This window comes from Lissotriton vulgaris, chromosome 4_1 (assembly GCF_964263255.1).
Source record: "Lissotriton vulgaris chromosome 4_1, aLisVul1.2, whole genome shotgun sequence".
In the NCBI taxonomy this organism is placed as follows: Eukaryota; Metazoa; Chordata; class Amphibia; order Caudata; family Salamandridae; genus Lissotriton; species Lissotriton vulgaris.
This window is the reverse complement of record NC_141691.1, coordinates 600,415,571-600,439,823: the sequence shown is the minus strand read 5'-3', so window position 1 is coordinate 600,439,823 and position 24,253 is coordinate 600,415,571.

Here is a 24,253-nt window from a genome sequence, read left to right as displayed (position 1 = left end):
GCTTTGCAAACAAACTTTAAACTTGCAACTCGAGTCTCGTCCTGCCTTAAACTAGACGCCAATCAGAATTTCTAAACCACGCCCTAAGATGCACTGTGTATCCTCTTTCTAAAATACTGACAGCAAGCAACGACCTGGCATCTTCTGCTTCATGCAGGCAAAGCCTCACTGGATGCCAGGCTGAGGCGGGGGTGTCATAACTGAAGTTAACGTGCAATGCTTATTTTACAGTTACACGTGGTACCCCGACTCGAGCCCCGGATAAGACAGAAGCTTTGCGAACAGCTAGATACATTCATTTTCTAACGGTAAGTTAGAGTTATACTAATAGTTTAGCACCTAGTACAATTGGACGCCGTGTAATAGGTTGTGCCAAACCTCTTTTTCTAATACATAATTCTTCATCATCCTACCACTGGATTGAAAATAATATTTTCTTGAAAATGTCTGGCAACTTTTAGATTGAGAATAGCTATGACAAGATGGCCCCTTCTCTTCCAGGGTCATAGCACGCCAGCTTTCGTCTGGGTAAATATGGCTGCCATATTGAACTGTGAACAATTTCGTTGCTGAATTGAGCATTTTCTTCTCCTCCACATTGTCATTTTAGATAACAGTTACATTGTTTATATTTATGACTGGTGTTTAGAATCTAGTGTTTTGTTTGTATATATCATCTTTGGACGTTTGTCGCAATTGTGCAAATTATTGTTTTTGTTACAAACATGTTCTGCCTAAAGGGAGTGCCCAATTTCCAAGTTCAATTTAGTGCTTCTAAGTGGGATTAAAAAGGTATTGTGGTCTCCAAAATGTAGTGTTGCGCTCTAGCCTCCGACGCTCCCGCGTGATGACGCGGTTTGCCGGGGCAGGAGCGGAACACTCGCGCATGCGCAGTAGATTGTGGCAAAGCGCGTGAACAGCGATTACAGGATAGGAGCGACCGGAGCCTATCATGTTCAGACGCTCGGCGCTCTCTTGCATAGCGAAGTGACGATTTAATAAAGGAACCAGTTAGAAGTCTCCAGCAGTCTTATGTCCTCGTTAGGGGTGAAGCACCATCATTACAGTGGCGACGAGGAGTGGGATCTCCCACCAGCTTCACCCCAGAATAAACCAAGATTGGAACCGCTACAACGGCGACGCCAGCTACACACCTCAGGTCAGAAACCGGGTGGGAGCACTAGAAAAGAAAGCACGCCATAGGGAACAAGCACACTATTCGCAAGAGAGCGCGGCAGCAGCGCACGAACCCAGAAAACGACGGCACCACGGTACCCAGGGCTTACCACCAAACGCCCCTGAAGCGCCAAAGGGAGCTGTGACGACACACAACCAAGACCCTGGCAGAAAAAGGGGATAGTGGCACGGGGGATGAAAAAGAAAACCTCCCCAGCAGGACACGAGACGGGAAAACCAGCGCACCCGGCAGCCCCAAAAGCCAGGGAGAAAACCCGGATCGAGCTGAAGATAACAGTGCACCGGGCAGCCCCGGGAAACTAGGTGTAGGACTAGAAGTAGTACCCAAGATGAGCAACCAAGTGACGTCCCTCACTGCACCCATTCCATTCCTACCCAGACCAGGTGAACCCCTGATGAAATGGGAGGATTGGAGGGAATACTTCAAAAACTAAGTGGAAGCCTTAGAAGACGAAAATGGAGAACCGTTTCCCAGTGCCAGGAAGAAACGATTGCTGTTGCACAACCTAGGCCCAGAAGGCGTAAGAGTGTTTGCAAACATAGTACCTGTGACTAGACAAGCGGCGGACAATGACGTCTTCAAGCATGCCCTAGAAGACCTAGATAATCACTATCGCCCGGCAGTGTGTATCTCCATTGATCGGTTCAACTTCCAACAACGGAAGCAAGAAGAAGGTGAATCCATCGACGATTATGTCGCCGCGTTGCGACGATTGGCAATCACGTGCAAATATGGACAACTTCAAGATGAATTCATCAAGGACCAGATTGTAATGCACACCACGAAAAGATCACTCCAGGATAAGTTGTGGGCACAAGTAGAAGCAACACTTAAAGAAGTGATCGCAATGGTAAAGAAGGCTGAACTCTCAAAGCGTTGCGCAGAAGTAGCGAAGAAGGAGAACACCCAAAGACAAATGGTCAACAAAATTGATGATGCGCAAACCCCAAACAGGCAGAGAAAAGCCACGGGAGAGGGGAGACACGAGCCCAAATGGACAGGCAAACCGGGACAGCCAGGAAAGCAGTCCACGGACAGCAGATTCTCGTGCTACAGGTGCGGTAGCACAGCGCACACAGCCCAGGACAAGCGGTGCCCAGCGTTTCGCGCCAGATGCACGTTCTGCGGGCAGGTTGGACATTATGAGAAGGTGTGCTGCAAGAAGGGGAAGAAGTCCATGGTGAAATGCATTGATCAATCCCAGTCGAAGGATCCAGCTGAAGAAGATCTGGAGGACGATGACATGGTTCTATGCGTCGAAGAACAAGTATTGAAAGTAACAGGCAAACGTTCAGACAAACCACGAACAGACATGCTGATTGGAGGGGTGAAAATCCGTATAGCGATAGACTCTGGATCGCCATACTCCATAGTGCAAAGATCAGTATGGGAGGAGGAATTCAGACCCAGTCTTGGCCCGCAGTTAAATCCGCCGGACATACGACCAATATCGTACACCAACAAAATAATCCCCATGGTGGGGTACCGCACCCTGAAATTCGAATTCAGAGGGAGATCGGCACTATGCAAACTATATGTGGTGGAGCGAGGACCCTCGGTGCTGGGCTGGAGAGACCAGGGTGACCTAGGAATAAGATTAGACCCAGGAGGCAAAGAACAAATACTACTGACGGAAGAAAGCGGCTGGCCAGACCTGGAGAAATTGAAGCAAGTCTTCCCCAAAGTGTTCGGAGGCACTGTCGGCAAACTTGAGAAATTTGTGCACAAAATACTTCTCAAAGAAAATGTGAGCCCGGTGTCCCACAAAGTCAGAAACATTCCCATCGCAGTCAAGGAAGCCGTACAGCAGGAACTACACAGACTGGAAGAGCAGGGCATAATCGAACCAATCGACAGCTCAGAATGGTTGGCCCACTTAGTAGTAGCCAAAAAACCCAACGGCAAGGTACGTCTATGTGTGGACCTGCGCGAGCTCAACAAGTGCCTGATAGTAGAAAAATTCCCATTACCAAGGATTGAGGAAATGTTGGCAAAAACGAGAGGGGTAACGTGGTTTTCCACCATCGACCTCACCTCAGCGTATCATCCAATAGACTTGCACCCTGCGAGCAGGAGGCTCACCTCTTTCATCACACCATTCGGGTGTTATCAGTTTCGCCGCATGCCGTTCGGACTGGCGTCTGCAGCAGCGGTCTTCCAAAAGCTGATGCACCGCCTGTTTAAGGATCTGGAAGGCGTCCAATACTTTCAGGACGACATCTTGATAATGGGGACAGACCGAGAAGACCATGATAAGAAACTGACCAAAGTGTTGACGGTGCTGCAAGAGAAGGGCCTCACCGCTGAGTGGAACAAATGTAAGCTAGGCATGTCGACAGTTACGTATCTCGGACATGAGATTGGGAGTCAAGGAATCACGCCAAAAAGGCAGAACGTGAAAGCCATTTGTGACGCCAGAGCCCCAGCCAATAAGGATGAAGTGAGGTCATTCCTAGGAATGGCGGAGTATTATAGTAAATTCATCAGACATTTCGCTACCAAGACTCACAGGCTCCGTCAATTAATCAGTGAGAAGACGACGTTCCAGTGGGATGGAGAAGCCCAAAAAGAATTTAAAGAACTGAAAACCAACATTAGTCAGGCTGCACCTCTGCATGGATATGACCCCGCAGGTCGCACTGTCCTGACGACCGACTCCAGTGAAAGAGGTTTAGGAGCGGTGCTAGCTCAAGAGAGAGAGGATGGCACAGTGGAAACGCTTAGCTTCGCCTCCCGGGTGTTATCCCCCACAGAACAGAAATTCAGTGTCATCGAAAAAGAAATGCTGGCCGTCACATGGGCTATGGGCAAGTTCAGGCAGTTCCTGTGGGGCACCCGCTTCAAACTGCAAACGGACCACAAACCACTGATCAAGGTGCTCACCTCAAGTGGGCATGATACAGCAACACCTCGCATAGCCAAAATGACCCTCAAGTTGTTGGATTACACCTATGACGTGGAGTACTTACCAGGGACATGCAATAAGGTAGCGGATTATCTTAGCCGGGCCTCAGCCATGGAAGATGCACTGGAAGTCTCGCCAGGAACGGACGAAATGGTGGCCGCAATGGCGGACTCTGAAAGAACAATCAGCAGGCAAGAATGGGCCCAAGCCTATGAAGGTGACAGTGTGTTGAAAGACGTCAAATACTATCTGATTGCAGGGTGGCCAGAAAAAAGGAGGCTTGAGGAAACCCTAAGGAAATACTATGAAGTGCGAGAGGAACTATCAATGAGTGATTCAGGAATCTTCATGTACCGCGAGGACAAGGTGGTACCCCCCAGGGCAGTGATCCCTATACTATTGAGCCAACTACACGAGGGACACCTCGGCATCGTAAAGACGAAGATGCGAGTGAAACAAATGTACTGGTGGCCGGCCATGGACATTCAAATAGAGAGACAAGTGAGAGAGTGTGACCAGTGCCAGGGAGCGGACAAGATCTTGAAGCCAATGAGGCCCCCTTTAGGTACGTTTGAGCAGCCCCGCAACCCATGGGAAGACATAGCTGTAGACATTTTAGGACCAGTACTAGACACCAGAGGAACAGCCAAGTACTTATGTGTCGTCGTAGATAAATACTCCAAGTGGCCAGAGGTGGATGTGCAGGAAGTCATGGACTCAGAAGCGGTGTTGAAATTTCTCACATCGGTGTTTCTACGAGAAGGAATTCCGAGGACAATCCTAAGTGACAATGGGCCACAATTTACTTCGGAAAATAGGCCAGATACATGGAGAAAAACGGAATTAAGTCCAAGCACACCGCAGTGTACCATCCTGCGAGCAACGGACAAGTGGAACGGTTCAACCGTGTCCTGATGGGGTCCATACACGCTGCAATAATGCAAGGCAAGGATTGGGAGGTGGAGATACAGAGCATGCTGTGGGCCTACAGAATCACCCCGACCGCGGCAGGCTACAGCCCATTCCAAATTTTGAGGGGTGGACTCCCCTTTATGAAGGACAACGTTGTCTGGAGAGAGAAGACAATAACGAGCAAGTGGAAAGAGCCCAAAATGTGTACACCGATCATTACAACCTGCGGCACAATGCTAAAGACACAGATCTGGAGAGAGGGGAATGGGTGAGAGTCAAACTCGCCACTCTCAGAAGAAAAGGAGAAAGTAAGTACAGCAATCCCCTGCAAGTGGAGGAAGTGTATGGAAGAGCTGCTTTACTTAGCGATGGTAGAGTGTGGTCCAGAGACCGGATGGCGAAAATCAACAGGATCATGCAGTGGCCCGCCGGTCAGGAGAAAGATCAAGGAGACCAAGAACAAGCCAGTGGGACAGAAGAGATAATCGCAGGAAGAGGAAATCATGAGGAAGGACAATTGCAAGTAGAGAAAGGAGAGTGTGAGGAAGTAAGGGTAGAAGACGGTGCGGCCCCAAACAAAACCCCTGCCATGGAGAATGATGCTGGGACACCGAGGATGGTGAGGAGTCCCGCACGGGAAAGCACCAGAGAAGAATCCACTCCGGTAAGACGCACCCGTGCTGGGAGGATAGTGGTCCGACCCACTCGATTCAAAGACTTTGAAGTAAATGACTATTGAACTTGGGACTTATAAATGTTTATTGTGTTGTTGGAAAAGAGGAGATATGTAGTGTTGCGCTCTAGCCTCCGACGCTCCCGCGTGATGACGCGGTGCGCCGGGGCAGGAGCGGAACACTCGCGCATGCGCAGTAGATTGTGGCAAAGCGCGCGAACGGCGATTACAGGATAGGAGCGACCGGAGCCCTCATGTTCAGACGCTCGGCGCTCTCTTGCAAAGCGAAGTGACGATTTAATAAAGGAACCAGTTAGAAGTCTCCAGCAGTCTTGTGTCCTCATTAGGGGTGAAACACCATCATTACACAAAAGAGACCTGACAAAAGTGCAATTTGAAGAAATTGGGTTAGTATTTGGGGTGGGTGTCTTTCAACCTCAAGGAATAATCCCAATCCTAGTTGGGGTGAACCCTCAAAGTCACTAAATTAACCTGAGCTCAACCTCCTGGTTGCTAAGGCACATAGCAAATAGTCTTGACTTAGGGCCAGGGCACAAGTCCTATAAAAAGAAGTGGGGGGACTGACCAAGTTCGACACTAAGCAAGTGACATCCTGACGTGTGCCATCACAGCACATGACGTCACGACATAGCGCTATAAAAGAAATAAAATAGTGCTATTTAAATTATTTATGTAAATACTGGGACGGACCACCCCATCTGAATCTTACATTGTCTGCACTTATATACATGGACAGAGCAAAGGCAAAAGCATGCATCTCTTAAGTACCGAAGAGATATCAAGCTGTGTGCCTTTGTTTCCTTCTGTGTTACAGCAACAGTGACAAAAAGTGGGAAGGGTATGTCCAGACGTGGGTCCCGTACTCACTACACCACTGGATTCAAGCTAGCGTGGCTGATGAAGGGTGATGCACTGAAACCGCTCCCAGGATGCTTGTTTCCGGTCCAGGGAGGACCTGGCTTGGCAGTTCGGGCTGGACTGCTGCCATAAGGAACAGAGTAAAGACTGATTTGCATATGGCTGGGTCCAAACTGGGGGGGTGTGGTGAGCAAAAGAATAATAGATTAAACCCAGATCCGTGTGACTGGGGGTGAATGTTTGCATTGTCCAGCATTCCTTCCAACAATTTTTTCTTTTGCGTTTGTTTCCCTCTGTTGCATTTACTTTTGCGTGAGGTTCCAGGAGGCCTCCAATCAAGATATTTAAACAAAAGGAGGCCTGATGGGCCCTTAACTTTGGCCTGGCTGGAGGTCAACAACAAAAATACCCCTCACTGCCTGCACGTTGCTGCTGGAAATGGAAAGCAGACAACGTGCAGGCGCTGCTGAACGTGTCCTGGTGTCTTACACCAGGACTAGTTCAGCATATTTCCGCGGGACCCAACATCTTGGCAGGGGGGACGGCGTCCACTTTGTGAAAATAGTGGGTGGACGTCATGTACCTGCATGCACCCCCGACTCGTGCCCTGCTTAGGACAAGTATTAATGCAGTTTCAAACAGTATTAAAGTCAAAATGCAGAGGCGTAAGAATCCCATCCTGAACCAGAAAACAGAGTTACATTTAATAAACAAAATGACAAATCTCCAATAAGGGGCCCAGAGATGCAATTAACATTTTTTTTACGTTGAAATGGCGCCCAAAAAAGTATGACACGTCAAAGATAACCAGTGGTTGAGGTAGACCTGGACTTAGGCATAATTTGAGGCTGACCACAATGTAGTGTGGGTCGGTTACACCAATCATGTTCATCCTGGTGAAATATTTTACCTTCTGACTTCATCTTTTAAGCCCGAATCCACTACAGGAGTACACACCGAAATCCCCAAAAGACGTAATGGGAAGCACTTAGAGACTCAAAGGGTATTGGGCAGCGGCAAATGACAGGGTCCAGTTTCCACTGGTCTGCTGGGTACTTCCAAGAAAAATCCTCTTTCAGCTTGTTGTCACTCTGTAGCCACACAGGAAGTTAGCCAACTGACCCTTGGAGTTCACTTCTTTGCCCTGGGCACAAAAAGGAGTAGGTGCAGTCCTTCAGGGCTCCTCTCGGGTCACATAGAGCATGTTCAGCCCCTGTCTTATCTTTGACAAGTCCAGAAAGTGTTCTAAAATAAGTGCCTGAAAATGCCACATTTATGCCTAACAGGAGTTAGTTGGTGGAGTGACCCCCCTAACCAATGAGGTAAAAGTTCCCAGAGCCAACCTTACCCACATTTTCAGTGGTTCTTGTTTGCCTTACTACAAGCTGGCCCAAAATATAATATATCAGGGCATTTTCAAGATCGTGAAGGTCTTCGGTCAAACTGAACTTGGGCTCTGAGGGCTGAGGATATGTGGGGAGTGTACTATGTTAATCCTAGAGTTGTGGGGGGTGCACTAAGGTAACCCTAGACTCCTGCCACATCCAACACTAAAATTCAGTTTGGAGCAGGTACTGTACCCACAACAAACACAGATAAATAATTATTGTAGGAGAAAAGCAGGATCCTCCAGCAACCACAGTGGATACATATGAACTGTCTTGGCATCCTGCTCTCTTCCTTTCAAGTTTGCCCCAAGTGTTACTTGTGGCTCAACCAACTTGTCAAGCAGGATTTGACACTGTAATGTCAAAAAGGATGCCAACAGTCCACACCATGAATATGTTTGTGGAGTTGAGAGGAGTCATGTCTACCCCTTAAGTTGAGCCTACTGTTCGCTCCTAGGAGGCTTTTCACGCCCCTTTCACATCTTTTCAAGGCTGAGCACAGGCTGAGAGCTGATAGTGACTTATGCTAATTCACTTTGTGACAGTTCAGACAGCTATATTATAGCTTTCTAAAAGCTATGTTTCCTTAATATTTATAAAAAATCTGACCACCATTGAATTTGATTTTTTTTAAATATAGGTGTTTAATTTTTTTTTCTGGCTGGTCCCTAGGTACCGTATTATTTATTTATTTTTATTTATTTATTTATTTTTGCCATTTGTTAAGCGCGCGATTACCCATAGGCCTCTTGGCGCTAGATTGTTCCCTAGATCCTCCCGGAAGCTCGTCAAGTACTGACCGTTTATTGGTCGAACAACCACGTCTTGAGGCCCTTACGGAACTGTAGCAAGGAAGGGCACATCCTAATGTGCTGGGGTAGAGAGTTCCACAGCTTAGATGCTGCAACCGAAAAGCGACGGTCCCCCCAAGAGACAGTTTTTGATCGTGGGGTGACTAGTAAGTTTAGATTGGCCGAGCGAAGCTGTCTGATTGGTTTATAGAATCTGAACTGGTCCTTAAAGTACAGAGGTCCTGAATCGTTCAACGTTTTATATACAATACACAAGGATTTAAATTTAATTCGATTGGAGATGGTCAGCCAATGATATTTCCTGATGGTGTTTGCTATGGAAGTGAACTTAGGTGTCCCAGAAAGCAGACGTGCAGCTGCATTCTGAATAGTCTGAAGCTTGGTGATAACCCTTACCTGAGCATTGAGAAACAGTCCATTACAGTAGTCTAGGGACGATAGCACTAGGGAGGTGACCAGGGTTTTGGCAGCAGAGTCCGGTAAAAATGGGAGAATTTTTCTGATCAGCCTTAGCTTATGGTGGGCTGTTGCTGCTACCTTGTTTGCATGAGCTAGAAAGTTGAGGTCGCCATCAAAGATTATGCCCAAATTCCTAACCTTAGAGGCCGGCCTAGGGGGGTCACCCATAGCTGCAGGCCACCAGGTTGCTGACCAGTCAGGAGAAAGAGGTCCAAAAATAAGCACCTCCGTTTTTCCGGAGTTCAGCTTAAGGCAGTTCGCTGCCATCCATTCTTCGATAGCTAGCATTCCACATTGGAAGCACTCTGCCACCTCTGGTCCATTGTTTTTAATGGCTAAGACCAGTTGAGTGTCATCGGCGTATGAGGTTATGCTCATCCCGTATGCTCTGATGACATTGGCAAGGTCCGACACGTATATATTAAATAGTGTCGGACTTAGGGATGAGCCTTGTGGGACCCCGCATGGGAGCGACATCTCAACTGATTGATATGGGCCCAGGGTGACTGCCTGGGTTCTGTCAGCCAAGAAGGATGCAATAAGATCCCTTGCAGTAAGGAGAATGGCATTCTTTCCGACACGGTCGAGTAAGATCTTATGGTCGACCGTGTCGAAAGCCGCAGATAAATCCAGCATTACTAAGATTGCCGTTGCTCCCTGGTCTCTGATGGTCCTAATCTCATCGGCGGCTTTAATCAAAGCAGTTTCCGTGCCATGATATTTCCGAAAGCCGAATTGCGAATCATCCAGGAGGGAGTGTTTCTCTAGATGTTCGACTAGCTGGTGTCGCAGCTTCCAAGATCTGGAACACCCTACCTCACTACGTTAAATCCAGCCCCTCACTCCTACAGTTTAGGAAAAAATTGAAAACGTGGTTATTCGACCAGTAACACATCACTCAGCCCACTGTTCCTACTTCTAAGGAGAGACATTACTGCAGTCTAGCGCCAAGACACCCAAGGGTATTTGGTTGCGCTCTATAAATGCCAGTAATAAATAAATAATAAATAAATAAATTCATGGCCTTTTCTGTCACCTTGGCTAGGAATGGAAGACTTGCAATGGGCCTATAGTTCTTGTTTCTCTATGGGCCAGCCAGCCTTCTTACAGTGAAAATTGCTTTTGGATGCTACTCACTCTAAGAACTTATTATTAACTTCCTATATTTCTTATTTTTAAATACCATGAATCCTGCCTTGAGAGCTACAAGGCCTACATGGGATGACTTATTAATATTTAAAAGGGAGGCCCTGATCTGTCAAAAGGGTTTATTTTGGCAGCTCGAAATGCAGTTTCTACACTCCGTCTGAAATCTGCAGTGATAGGTCTGAAAACATGTTTGTACTGCCACTGTAGTTGAGAGCATAATACGTGCTGCTGTCCACTATTGGCATTTAACTTCAGGGCCCTAAGTACACTTTGTCACTTACACATAACCCATCAGGGGTTAGAAGCGCTATATAAATACAAACCGTCTTTCCTCTTCTATCCTTCTGCTATCCTGCAGAATCAAAATAACTGACTAACATATCCTTCACTTAAAATTTTATTGCATGTTTCACTATACTAATTCAACACTAATCCTCTATGGTTCCTGGATTAGCGCGCTACTCGCCAAAAAAGCGATTAGACGCCTCTTCAGGAGTAGTAAAACGCTATACAAATGCAAATACAATACAATATAATAGGGACCTTTTGGCAAGTTAAATATCCCAATTAGGAGTATACCAATTCAACCATGTTTAAAGGGGGGGGGGGGAGGTACAGACACTTTACTACTGGTTATCAGGGGTAAAATGCACAGAGTTGTAAAGCCAGCACAAATATAGGGTACAGTAAAAGGCGAAACATCTGAGGTGACATTGCAGACAAGGCTGTTTTCCTACAACATTTAACTTAGAAAGCTATATAAGGTGCTGCCTACATAACTAAAAGGGTATCCTAAACCCTCCCAACTGGACTAATAATCACAAGTGGCACATATGCAGAAAGGCCAAGAATTGCATGATCCAGCAGCCATTATAGAACCACAATAATCATAATAGAAAAAAATGTCCTTTCCCATGAAGCTTAGGGAAAGGAAGAAACAACACCAATGTCAGTCCATCCAATCAGGATCCAGCATATTCCCTCAAGATCCTCGGTAGACCTCCTCCCCCCTCTTTCTTTCTATAACACATGCCAGTGAATATGCAAGTTAGTCCTATGTAGAAGTCTCTTTCCCTACAGAAAAAAATAAAAAACCTGTGAGTAAGGTTATGTCCTGATCTCTGGCAAACACCTTTTTTTAACAGCCTGGCAACAAGAAAACATCTGGCCATCTTAAAGACAACCTTTTGAAAGTATAAACAGAGCATAACTGTCTGCGACAAGAAAAAGTTTGAGAAACTACTTACATGCAAAGCAATGTCAATCAAACAAGATCGTATGACCTGGCAGGGCAGGTAAGGGACGGATAATCCACACCTCTGTGTCCTCAATAGAGTTTAAACTTTCCGATACGACAGCTAGGAAATTTTACATTCACAGTCAGGACCGGATGCAAGGATTACGCTGGTTTAAAGCTTCACCACTACCAGCGAGGCAATAGTAGGGACTGGTTCAAAGTAAAACCTTTTAACGGTAGAGTTGAAAGACCAGTCCGTTGCATTAAGGATGACCTCAAGACATGCTCGTAAGGTAAACGCTTCGGAGACCATAACTCCTTGTGCTGAATGTGCTCCATGAGTGTCAATGCCCGTCTCTTGTATGACCCATTTCACCCACCCAGCATTGATGAGAGAAGAGACCGCCTGATGTGGCTATGTCAATGCAAGGAGCAGTTTTTGTTTCCCAGAGGGACGAATATCCTCTGTCATGGACTCATACATCTTAATGGCCTTCACCACTCACTACTAGGGGCATCTGGAAAACTAGGATATGAAACCACATGAGAATTACACTTAGTTCTCCTCGAAATATTGAAAGTAACTCCATCTGGAGTAAATACTCTTCTCTACTCTAGGGTTCTGACATCTGAAACCCTCCTGCAAGAAATGAGGCATAACAAGGTAGTCAGTTTTGCTGACATTTGTTTAACGTGATAAATATTTATTAGAATGTCATGAGACGAACAAACTCAGTACTTTATTGACATCGCACAACATGGAGTATCTAGGTTCTGGAGGAATGGCCAGAATCCACCTGAGGAGTTTACGTACCAAATGATGTTCCCCTGTAGGGTGATTACCAATCTAAACATGGCCCGCAAAGGTCACTAAACGGAAGATATTGATGGACATTTAAGCCATTCTCTCTGAAGCCAAAGAGGCAAGTATATTAAAAATGTGGATGATTTCGGTCCCCTCAGGATCAAGATGTCGTTGCCTGCACGTACCCAGCCATCTAGTCCAAGCTTACTGGTACCGTTTGATAGTGCTATCTGCCCATGCCTTGGAGATTAAGTCTGAAACTTGTCTCGAAAGCCCATGGACTTTCCAACGCTCCCTGTAATCCTCCAAGCCGTGAGATTCAGAGAACCGTCCAGCAGTCGTTTGCAGACAGAGCCCCAATGACAGCTCGCGCAGTCTGACATTTGAGACACATCGCGTAAATTTACTTTGAAAATATAATCGGATTTCACCCGCCGCCATTGACAGCGTGGTATTGGAGAGCACGATTTTGGACGGCTTTCTTACCAAATTGATTTTACATACGTGGCACAGCATTAAAGGGTGTCCACCCACAGTACAGGGGTTACATGTTTCCTATGTAACTAAGTGCCCCCCCACCACCCTATCCGTCCTGATGAAGACCCGTTCATGAGGATACCAACTGCCCTTCTTATCCTTGGGTCAAAACGTCGACAACATTTTCCCCCATTTCGAGCCTGCATCTTTCTGTGCCCCTGTCCCCTCTCTCTCCATAAATAAGAAACACGGATGAAATTCCCCACCGTGGTACAGCAAGAAAGAATAACATTTTTTGCAAATGAGACTCTCAGGGCAGGCTCTTTAAAATCTCTCTAAGGATTATTTAACCTTAGACCCTCAAAAAAACAGAACGCATTTTTCCAGACCTTTTCAGTCTTTCTCTATCTCACACGAGCACTTAACTTTCACTCTATCCTGTGCACGTTACTTGATGGTAACCCCTTTTGCTTCTTTAAATTGTATATTTGTATATTAAACTATGATGAGGACTTTCTATGAAAAATAAATAGTGGAGTCCTTTTCTCTACTTTTAAGACATTCCGAAACCTATTGTGTGGTCTGTTGGACATTTGTTTTTGGGCTATTGTTTTCTCCTTAAAAAAGTTCTTGCATTGCAGGATTAATTCGCATGTGGAAGAAAATTGAATTATGTTTTGCTAAAAAGTACCAATAATTGTATTCAGAATTAACGTCTAGGACCACTTTATCTGTAACACTCCGTTGGGGAGCCAGCGTCTTGCGGCTCATGCGGGGGGCGTTTCGTTTCTTTGGTCCCTTTGCTTCGTGTACCGCATTTCCACGCGGTTTGTTCCAGGGCCCTCCGTTGGAGAGCCAGCGTCTTGCAGCTCATGCAGAGGACAATTGATTTGTTTGTTTACCCCTTTGATTCCGGTACCGCATTCCTACGCGGTTTGCTCCAGGGTCCTCTGTTGGAGAGCCAGCGTCTTGCGGCTCATGCGGAGGACGATTATTAATACTAACAGCGGGAGCTCATACAGAGGCCAGTTTTCGGTACTAACAAGATTTGTCATCTGGGATAGAGAAGGGTCATGGTCCAGATAAGGAGACACACCTGATGATGTTGTGCGTATTTCTCCAATTCTCCAAGACCACCCAAATGGATCCGACCTTGAATGTTATGTGTGGGTATAATGGTGTGGGAAAATAAATTGCAGTGAGGTTAATAATGTGAAACAAAGATCAGAAAAGGTGCTAGTTAAAATTGGCTACCATGATGTAAGGAAATGTTTATTGGGGATAAATCATGGTGTCAAGATTAAAAGAAAAGTGTATGGCGGTCTGAAATAATGACTGCCCTATAAAGTTGGTATCGTGGTCAACATGTTTCTGCCATGCAGGGGCGTCTCCCCTACTAGGCTTTCATCAGGACCAAAAATAGAATACACTACTGCAATGATTTACATAAATCAAAGTGAATTATGTTACCAAATAATAGTACTGGAAAATGGGCCGTCCGCGAGTTACTCACTGCGTCGGTATTTCCAGAATTCTCAAAAAGGATTCTTTGCTGAAAAGAAGTTAAAAAAAACACATAGATATTTCCATTGTACACCTGTATCTAACACAGGCACAACATGCCCACTATTGAGAACATATAGATTTTGCTTCATAGTCAACCTTTACAGTGATAGTGAATAACAATAATTGAAAAAAGCTGAAAAAAAGTTAAATATTACTCACCCGAAGTCTTGGGAGTAAACCTCACCTCTCCTGGCCACGGCTCAGGATTTGGAGGCCCGCTCTGTATTTAGTAGAAAAAGAAATTTACATATCTGTGGGTTATCCTAAAAAGTGAGACCCATCAGGTAATTTATCCACTGCATGTGCTGCCATATTTATTTATTTATTTATTTATTTACGAGCTTATATAGCGCTGGAATCGACTCCAGCTGGAGTATCTCTGCGCTTTTGGGCCAGTCAACAAATACAGTGGAGAAAGTACAGATGTGGATTAGATCTCATTTTTAAATAGAACAGTTTTAAGGAGTTTTCTAAATTTTAAATGAGAGGTACAGAGTCTAAGAGTCAGAGGAAGCCGGTTCCATAAAATGGGTCCTGCTACAGATTCCGCTCTGCCTCCGTGTCTGGTCTTTTTGGCACGAGGTACTACCAATAAATGGCTTGTACTAGATCTGAGTGACCTGGAAGGGATGTAAGGGGTGAATTTCTGTTTCAGGTAGGTGGGGCCTTGTCCATTTATGCTTTTATGAATGATACAGCATATTTTAAATTTTACTCTTTGTCGTAAGGAGAGCCAATGGAGCTGATGTAGAAGAGGTTTGGATGCTGTTCTTGGTGGGGCATTCAAGACTAGGCGTGCCGCTGTATTCTGGACTACCTGAAGTTTAGCCAGCACTCCCTCGTTGGCAGATAGAAGCAGGCCATTGCAGTAGTCAATACGGCTCAGAACAAGGGTTTGCACTAAGGTCTTCCTAAACGTGTCTGGCAATAGAGGGAAAATTTTTCGCAACATGCTGATGACATGAAAGCATGAACCTGCAACAAGGTTGCTGTGTTGCTTTAGAGACAGATCCTGATCGAGGCGGATCCCCAGGTTTTTCACGACCTGTTTGGGTTCTGGGACCACGCCAAGATCGGAAGGCCACCAATCCGGAGTCCATAGAAGCTTGATTTAACCGAATAGCATAACTTCTGTTTTGCTAACGTTGCACTGTAGATAGTTGGTGGACATCCACTGTGCAACGGCCTTCATACCAGCAGAGAAGGAGTTTTTTAACTCAGCGGTGAGAGTTTCAAAAGGGAAGAGGAGCTGCGTGTCATCCGCGTATGATACGGGGATGAAACCAAATTTTCGCATCACTCTTGCCAGGGGTGCCACATAGATGTTGAAGAGTGTTGGGCTCAAACAGGAGCCCTGTGGCACCCCTTTAGAAATCTCCACCTCAGCTGACCGTTATGCACCCATGGTGACAGTCTGGGTGCGATCGGTTAGGAAACTCCTTATCCAGTCAAGGGCTTTGTTCTTAACTCCTACGTTCGACAACCGGTCAATAAGGATGTTGTGTGACACGGTGTCGAACGCTGTCGACAGATCTAATAACACTAGAATCACGGAGTAACCTTTGTCCTGAAACATATGTAAATCATCAGTGACAGACAAAAGGGTAGACTCCGTGCTGTGTTTCGGCCTAAAACCAGATTGGGAATAGTCTAGGCCGCCAGTAAATTCAACATAGTTGGAAAGATGTTGATTTACATATTTTTCTGTCAGCTTACCCAAAAAAGGAAGCAGGGAAATGGGCCTGAGATTTGTTAATTCAGTCCACGGAATGGCGGTGTTTTTCCTAATAGGCCTAACTAGCGCCTGTTTCCATTGTCTTGGGACAGAGCCTGTACTAAATGACAGATTGATGAGTTTTTCTATCATGGGGCATAAAACCTCCAGCAAGGAGGGCATAAGTCTAGCTGGAATTGTATCGTCGGGACTACCACTTTTAATTTGCATGGTGAGTGCTGACAACTCCTTTGGGGTAATAGGGGGAAAAATATCTAGAGTGTGATCATTGTGATTACACTCTATTTCGTATGAAGCAAGACCTGCATCGCTGGTCATAGTGTTATTAGAATGAATAATTTTCTTATAGATCAAGTCTATCTTATTAGAAAAGAATTGGGATATCTCATCACAAAGCTTTTGTGATGAAGTGTCAGGACTTTCACTTGCTGTCGGTTTGACAAAAGATTGTAGTATTTGGTACAAAACCCTAGGGGAATTATCTGCCTCTGTAATAAGAGATGTTATGTGGGTTTTCCTTGCAGTGCGAATAGCTTTGTGATAGGTATTTGATGATTCCCAGTAAATGCTTCTATCAGTAGCTAAGTGAGAACACCTCCATTTTTTCTCTAACTTCCTGGTTGTTAGTTTTAATGTTCTAAGGTTGTCAGAGAACCAAACTTCCTGTTTATTAGCTGGCCGTGGTCTGAATTTTTTCATAGGGGCTATAGCGTCTATGACAGTCTTTGAGGCTTTTTCAAATTTATTTAGAGCATTTTCTATATGATCCGCCGTGGTAAAAGAGGGTTCAATGAATTTATCTGAAAATGCAGTTTTGTTAACTTTATGCCATTGTCTTCGTTCACTGCGAAGGCCCATGAGAAGTAAGTTTTGGGTAGGGTGTGTGAAACTCAATAATATAGTGGTCAGTCCAGCTGACTTGGATAGGAGGGGAGCAGATGACTGAGGAGAAATTAGCTAAAATTAGATCTAGGGTGTGCCCAGCCTGGTGTGTTGGGCCCACGTTGCATCGTTTTAGTCCTAGTAGGAAAAGATCATTAAGAATGGATTGTGCTTCTTTGCAATCTTTCAGCTCGCTATGTATGTTGAAATCTCCAATTAAAAGAAAATCTCTGTCATTACAGACATAGGGTGCAAGATTCTCAAGTAAAATATTTGAGAAATTGGTACTGGGCCCCGGAGGACGATATACTAAAGCACCCATTCTTGTATGTCTAGGGGATAGGGCAATTTTAAAAATAAGTAGTTCAATGTCAGGCGTGCTTAGTTCTGCTACTGAGGTACAATTAATTTCCTGTTTATGAATGATCGCAATCCCCCCTCCAGTTTTCATGAGGCGATCTAATCGTATTATTTTATATCCAATTGGAATTGCCAAAGCGATAGCAGGGGTTGAGTGGGGTTTGAGCCAAGTTTCAGTACAGAAACATAAATCTGGCTCGGTGGAGGAAATGAGGTCCCAAACTTCGGATGTATGTTTGGGTAGGGATCTTGTGTTACACAGAATATTTTTCCCTCCAGTAAGACTGGGGGTGTTGGTATCTTTTTCCCTAACTCTAGGGAAGGAAGTACATACTGAAGGGTTTTCCTCAACACCGGCTTCCTGGCATTGAGTGGAAAACTGGGCTCGGCAATGAATACAAGCGAAAGGGCCCTCCAATGAATTGTTTGTATCTTTACCACAAGCATGTATAGGACTTACATGTAAATCCCGAAGTGTCTTAGGAGAGTATGTTATCCTGGAGGAGAGAGGATTGTACACCTTATGCCTGATTTCCACCATGGCCCCTGGTCCCGTCCTGTCGCGGACGGGCGCAGACGGGCTGGTCTTTGGCTCGTCTTAGGCGCAGGCTTAGGCGCCACCCTGCGCGCAACCGCTGCGCGCTAGAGCCGACGAGTGGCTAAGTAGCCCTGTGTGCTAGAAGGCTAGAGCGCTAACCGCTCGACTCGAGCTTTCAGGAAGTGCCTGGGCGTGTCTCTCTGGCTCTTACCTGTCCCGCACTTGAACGCACTTGGAAGCACTTGAACAACATTGGTATTAAGTCACTTAGAGATTTGGAGAAGGCTGGCAGAATAAAAAGGCTAATGTCACGCACACCCAGTGTGTACATTTCAACACTCATTGTTAGAAAAGCAGTGTTTTTATTTAAAAACATTTCTTGCTGTATTTGAGGTACATAATTTAGACCCTCCTCTCATAGCCCGATTGATTCAGCTTCATCTCAGGGGGTAGATAGAGTGGTTCCTTCAATACCTTGTAATTGTTTAGGGAGTAAGAAAAGCATGAACAAAAGCTAAAGAAAGAACAGAGCAGCGCAACCCACTCCTATTCCTTACCTGTCCGTCGGTACCTCTGGACTCGTCCTGAGGCTCGGGGGGAGGTGCCGACAGGACAAAACTTAGTTGTTAATAAGTCCATGCTCAACCAATCGTCAGGCCATCCTGGATCATGTGGCCCACGGACCCATTTGGGAACCGCTGTAGTTAATCAAACACCTGTAAATGGGAGGCGACTCATGAGTTGATACTTGTCATTGGCCTTCTCATGGCCAATCGAATTCCCAATCACAAGTGATGTCTCAAAGCTGCTATTTCCGCTAAGTGCACACGTGTGTCCCTAGCGACCGCTTTTATCTTGTTAGTTGTTTTGATTAGAGGCGCGTTATGCAATAATTTCTCTCGTTTAGAAACCGGACCCATCACTCGACTTTTAACCCAAACCGGATGATTCGGAGTCAGCCGACGGTCCACATTCATTAAGAACCAGGGATTGGTTAAAGGCTCGAAATGGTGCTCCTGATTCGCTCACATTGAGCCAATAATATCTCGCGTTTAAGTGCTATATACGGAGTATGATTCAAGACCCGATCAATATTCCACCTCTGATATCGTGTATTTTTTTACACAACATAAACCTATCTTATAAATCAAGGACCATCGCGTGTCCTTCAATTCTGCCAAACTCGTCTCTTTTCAGATAGACAGAACCCGTAAATCAGTTTCTCCCAGACTAGGAAGTTTCTAAACAGCCGGTGTTCGTTTTCTCTAGGACTCAGGATTGGTTAAAAATCCAAACTCAACTTACTGATTGGTCCACGTCTAGCCAATAATAGCTCGCATTTGTGCACACAGTAAAGAAAGTTATCAAAAGCGTGTTTAATATTGTTCCTCTACTATATTAAGTTGTCGTGCATAAGAAAGCTATGTTTTTTCTACCTCTACTGTATCATCTTGTTGTACCCTATGAGCCTATTTTGAGATCTGGGGAATATCGCGTCTCCTTGCAGTAAGCTCAGACGACTACTCACCCACTCATAAGTCACAGATTGGTTTGTTTCCTAAATCAGAGCATCTGATTGGTCCATATGTGGCCAATCGTTGCCCGTATCAGTACACTTCTCCGAAATCGCCTCCTTGGACGCTCTTATCTAGATTCTTTAAATTATTTCTGGCAGCGAAATTGTGCAGATATCACATATATCGCTCCCTCAGAAAGTGACTTATTCACCTCATACAATTTTTGTTATTTTATTACGTGTAAACGTACAGGCTGGGAGATCTCATAATCAATATACTCCACCGGCCAAAAAGGATCATAGCCGGGTATGATGGTGCTTAAGCAACAGCACAACATCTGCCATGTGTGCAAGCGTGGGTTCCATCGAGTATTTGTTGTAATTTGGTTATTATCGCAAACACAGTTTCGTTATTATCGCAAACGCACTGTTAACAATAACCTAATGTACGTGGGCTGACCCTTTTGGTCATTATATATTGAGGATGTCTCAATTCCTAAAGACAGCGTCTAGATATTATCCTTAGCATAGGTTTGGTCATGGCGGTGTATACTCCAAAGTACAGGACATATATCAGGCCTACATCACCGGGTACAACCACATGCATACAACCACAAAGGGACAACTGTCCTTCAGAAAAGCTTTTCAACAGAATACATCCCTCTATATTAGTTAGAAGTACGTTTTTAAAGAGCAGCAGCTGAAGATAATGACAGTACTGAAACCACATGGGGAGGTTAGATGGACACCCATGGAATATCATTGTTCAGTCCTTCAATGTCACTCTTTAGGCGGAATATCCATTTTTGCTCTTTCAGAAAAAGAAACCTTGACACGTCTCTTACGTGGGATGGCACAAATGGTTTCTCCAAGACTGTCCAGCTCATCTCTTCTGGAGTGTGCTTCCTTTGGAGAAAGTGATTGGTGAGCCTGGTTGCTTGTTTATTGCACCGGATGGTGCTTTTATGCTCATTTATGCGTGTTTTTATTTTTCTAGTCGTCATCACTATGTAGCGCAAGGAACACAGACATGTGATGAGATATATTAATTTGTCACTGTTACAATTTGTGTGAGTCTTCAAGGTCCATGGCCTCGAAGTTCCACTGTCAATAGAGAGGGTCTTCCTTGTTTGTGGACAGGCAGTACATTGTCCACGGGGGAAGTGACCCTCTACTGGGGGCAGATTCCACAGAGTGTTTGCTGATATTAATTCATTGCTTTTGCCTCTCGGCCTCGTATGGACAAGGCTGTCTCTCAGGTTGGTGCCCCTCTTAAACGAGAACAGCGGTGTTTGGATGGATGAGCCAGCAATGTTCAGGATCTTCCAATTCTTTTTCACCGTTTTCTGTAGTTTATTGGACAGTGTACAGAACGTTGTTACAAATGTCAGTCTGTCCAGTGGTGGTTTCGTGACTGGGGGACTTAGCAAGGCATCCCGATTGTTATTCATTGCACGCTATTGCGCACTTTTAATCAGATGTTTTGGGTAATTGCGGTCTTCCAATTTGGATGCAAGATCTCTGGAAAAGAGAGCAAAATCTGTTGTCCTAGAGCAATTCCAACAGGCAAGTTCTCTCATAACGCCTTAGGATGTAGCTGGCGTAGGACAGCAAAGGGTTCCGGGCCATTGGCTTGCGGTATAGTTTACTTCCAAGGCATCCATTCTCAGGAAAGATGGTAATGTCCAGGAATGCTAGCTCTTGTTGGCCGTGCTCGACAGTGAACTTTAGGAATTGATTTTGTTCATTGAGCCACTTCTGAAAGTTGATGACAGTTTCTGATGCCCCTTGCCAGATGACAAATATGTTGTCGATGTAACCTTTCCACACCAACACCTGATCAAAGAACGGGTTGGTGTGGTTGAGGACGCACTTCTCTTCAAAGATGTGTTCGTAAAGATTCGCTAGGGAGGGGGCGAAAACACTGCCCATCGATGTCCCTGATACTTGCAAATACAGGGTATCCTCAAAGGCAAAAAAGTTTTCGGTCATAGCCAGACGGGCACACTCCATTATGAAGTTAATCGGAGTGATGGAATCAAGCTCAGAATCTTCCAGGAGACTTCTAACCGCTTGCAGAGTCTCTTGCTGGGGTATGCAGGTGTAGAGGGATTCAACGTCGAAACTGACCAATAGGTCAGTCTCGGCGTTGAACTCAATCTCTGGGAGAAGTCTTAGGATGTCTGAGGTGTCCAGTAGAAATGTTGGCATTTTCCTCACCAGTGGCCTCAGAAACACATCTACAAAAGTAGATAAAGGTTCCAGCAGCGAGCAGATGCCTGAGATGATCGGGCGTCCTGGGGGCGGTTTCTGTGCCTTGTGTATTTTTGGCAAATTATAAAAATACGGGGTAACAGGATGGGCTGTTGTCAGGTAGCGAGCTTCAGATTCAGTAATCCACCCTTCTGCGGACGCTTCCTCCACCATATGTTTGATCTCATTCTGTAACCGGGTGGTAGGATCTTCCGAAAGAAGGCGATAATGTCTTCGGTCTCCAAGCTGCCTGAGACATTCTTCTCTGTAGGTGGTCAAGTCCATGATTACTGTGGCTCCCCCCTTATCCGCTGGTTTGATTATAATAGTGGGGTCTTTATCCAGTGATCTAATGGCTGATCTTTCTTCCCGTGACAAATTTGAGAAAGGCTGCTTCTCGCAATTCGCAAGTAGGGTGATGTCATGTACCACCGCCTTCTCAAAGGCTCCTACTTGGGGTGGAACCTGGTGTAGAAGTGGAGTGAAAGTGGAAGGTTTCTTTAGTCCTGTGTTCGTAGGACTGTCATCTGTTTCCGGTGTTTTATCTTTGAAGAAAAAGTGCAGCCGCATCTTTCTAAATAAATTTTCATTATTTTGAGCAGTCTTTTTTAGCCCAGGGCCGTGGACGGAGCAGGGGCCGGAGGAGAGGACAGGAACAAGTACAATGGGAAGACGAGTTAAGCTACCCAACCACCAGAAGCAGCAGCAGGGGCAAACAACAACCACCACCACAACAGGTAGGACCAAGCTCAGAGAAAGTCTCGTAGTGAATTTGAGCTCTCGGGCTATATCAGATCTAGAAGAACGGGTCCTTAACAAAGGGTTAGGCTTTGTGCCTACCAATACTACTGATCCCTTCCAACTCCGCTGTGAAGATGAAAAATTCTTTAGAAAGGTGCGGCTGCACTTTTTCCTCAAAGATAAAACACCGGAAACAGATGACAGTCCTACGAACACAGCACTAAAGAAACCTTCCACTTTCACTCCACTTCTACACCAGGTTCCACCCCAAGTAGGAGCCTTTGAGAAGGCGGTGGTACATGACATCACCCGACTTGCGAATTGTGAGAAGCAGCCTTTCTCAAATTTGTCACAGGAAGAAAGATCAGCCATTAGATCACTGGATGAAGACCCCACTATTATAATCAAAGCAGCGGATAAGGGGAGAGCCACAGTAATCATGGACTTGACCACCTACAGAGAAGAATGTCTCAGGCAGCTTGCAGACCGAAGACATTATCGCCTTCTTACGGAAGATCCTACCACCCGGTTAAAGAATGAGATCAAACATATGGTGGAGGAAGCGTCCGCAGAAGGGTGGATTACTGAATCTGAAGCTCGCTACCTGACAACGGCCCATCCTGTTACCCCGTATTTTTATAATTTGCCAAAAATACACAAGGCACAGAGACCGCCCCCAGGATGCCGATCATCTCAGGCATCGGCTCGCTGCTGGAACCTTTATCTACTTTTGTAGATGTGTTTCTGAGGCCACTGGTGAGGAAAATGCCAACATTTCTACAGGACACCTCAGACATCCTAAGACTTCTCCCAGAGATTGAGTTCAACACCGAGACTGACCTATTGGTCAGTTTCGACGTTGAATCCCTCTACACCTGCATACCCCAGTAAGAGACTCTGCAAGCGGTTAGAAGTCTCCTGGAAGATTCTGAGCTGGATTCCATCACTCCGATTAACTTCATAATGGAGTGTGCCCGTCTGGCAATGACCGAAAACCTTTTTGCCTTTGAGGATACCCTGTATTTGCAAGTATCAGGGACATCGATGGGCAGTGTTTTCGCCCCCTCCCTAGTGAATCTTTACGTACACATCTTTGAAGAGAAGTGCGTCCTCAACCACACCAACCCATTCTTTGATCAGGTGTTGGTGTGGAAACGTTATATCGACGACATATTTGTCGTCTGGCAAAGGGCATCAGAAACTGTCATCAACTTCCAGAAGTGGCTCAATGAACAAAATCAATTCCTAAAGTTCACTGTCGAGCACAGCCAACAAGAGCTAGCATTCCTGGACATTACCATCTTTCCTGAGAATGGATGCCTTGGAAGTAAACTATACCGCAAGCCAATGGCCCGGAACTCTTTGCTGTCCTACGCCAGCTACCATCCTAAGGCGTTACGAGAGAACTTGCCTGTTGGACAATTTTTAAGAGTCCGCAGGAATTGCTATAGGACAACAGATTTTGCTCTATTTTCCAGAGATCTTGCATCCAAATTGGAAGACCGCAATTACCCCAAACATCTGATTAAAAGAGCACAAAAGCGTGCAATGAATATCAATCGGGATGGCTTGCTAAGTCCCCCAGTCACGAAACCACCACTGGACAGACTGACATTTGTAACAACGTTCTGTACACTGTCCAACAAACTACAGAAAACGGTGAAAAAGAATTGGAAGATCCTGAACATTGCTGGCTCATCCATCCAAACACAGCTGTTCTCGTTTAAGAGGGGCACCAACCTGAGAGACAGCCTTGTCCATACGAGGC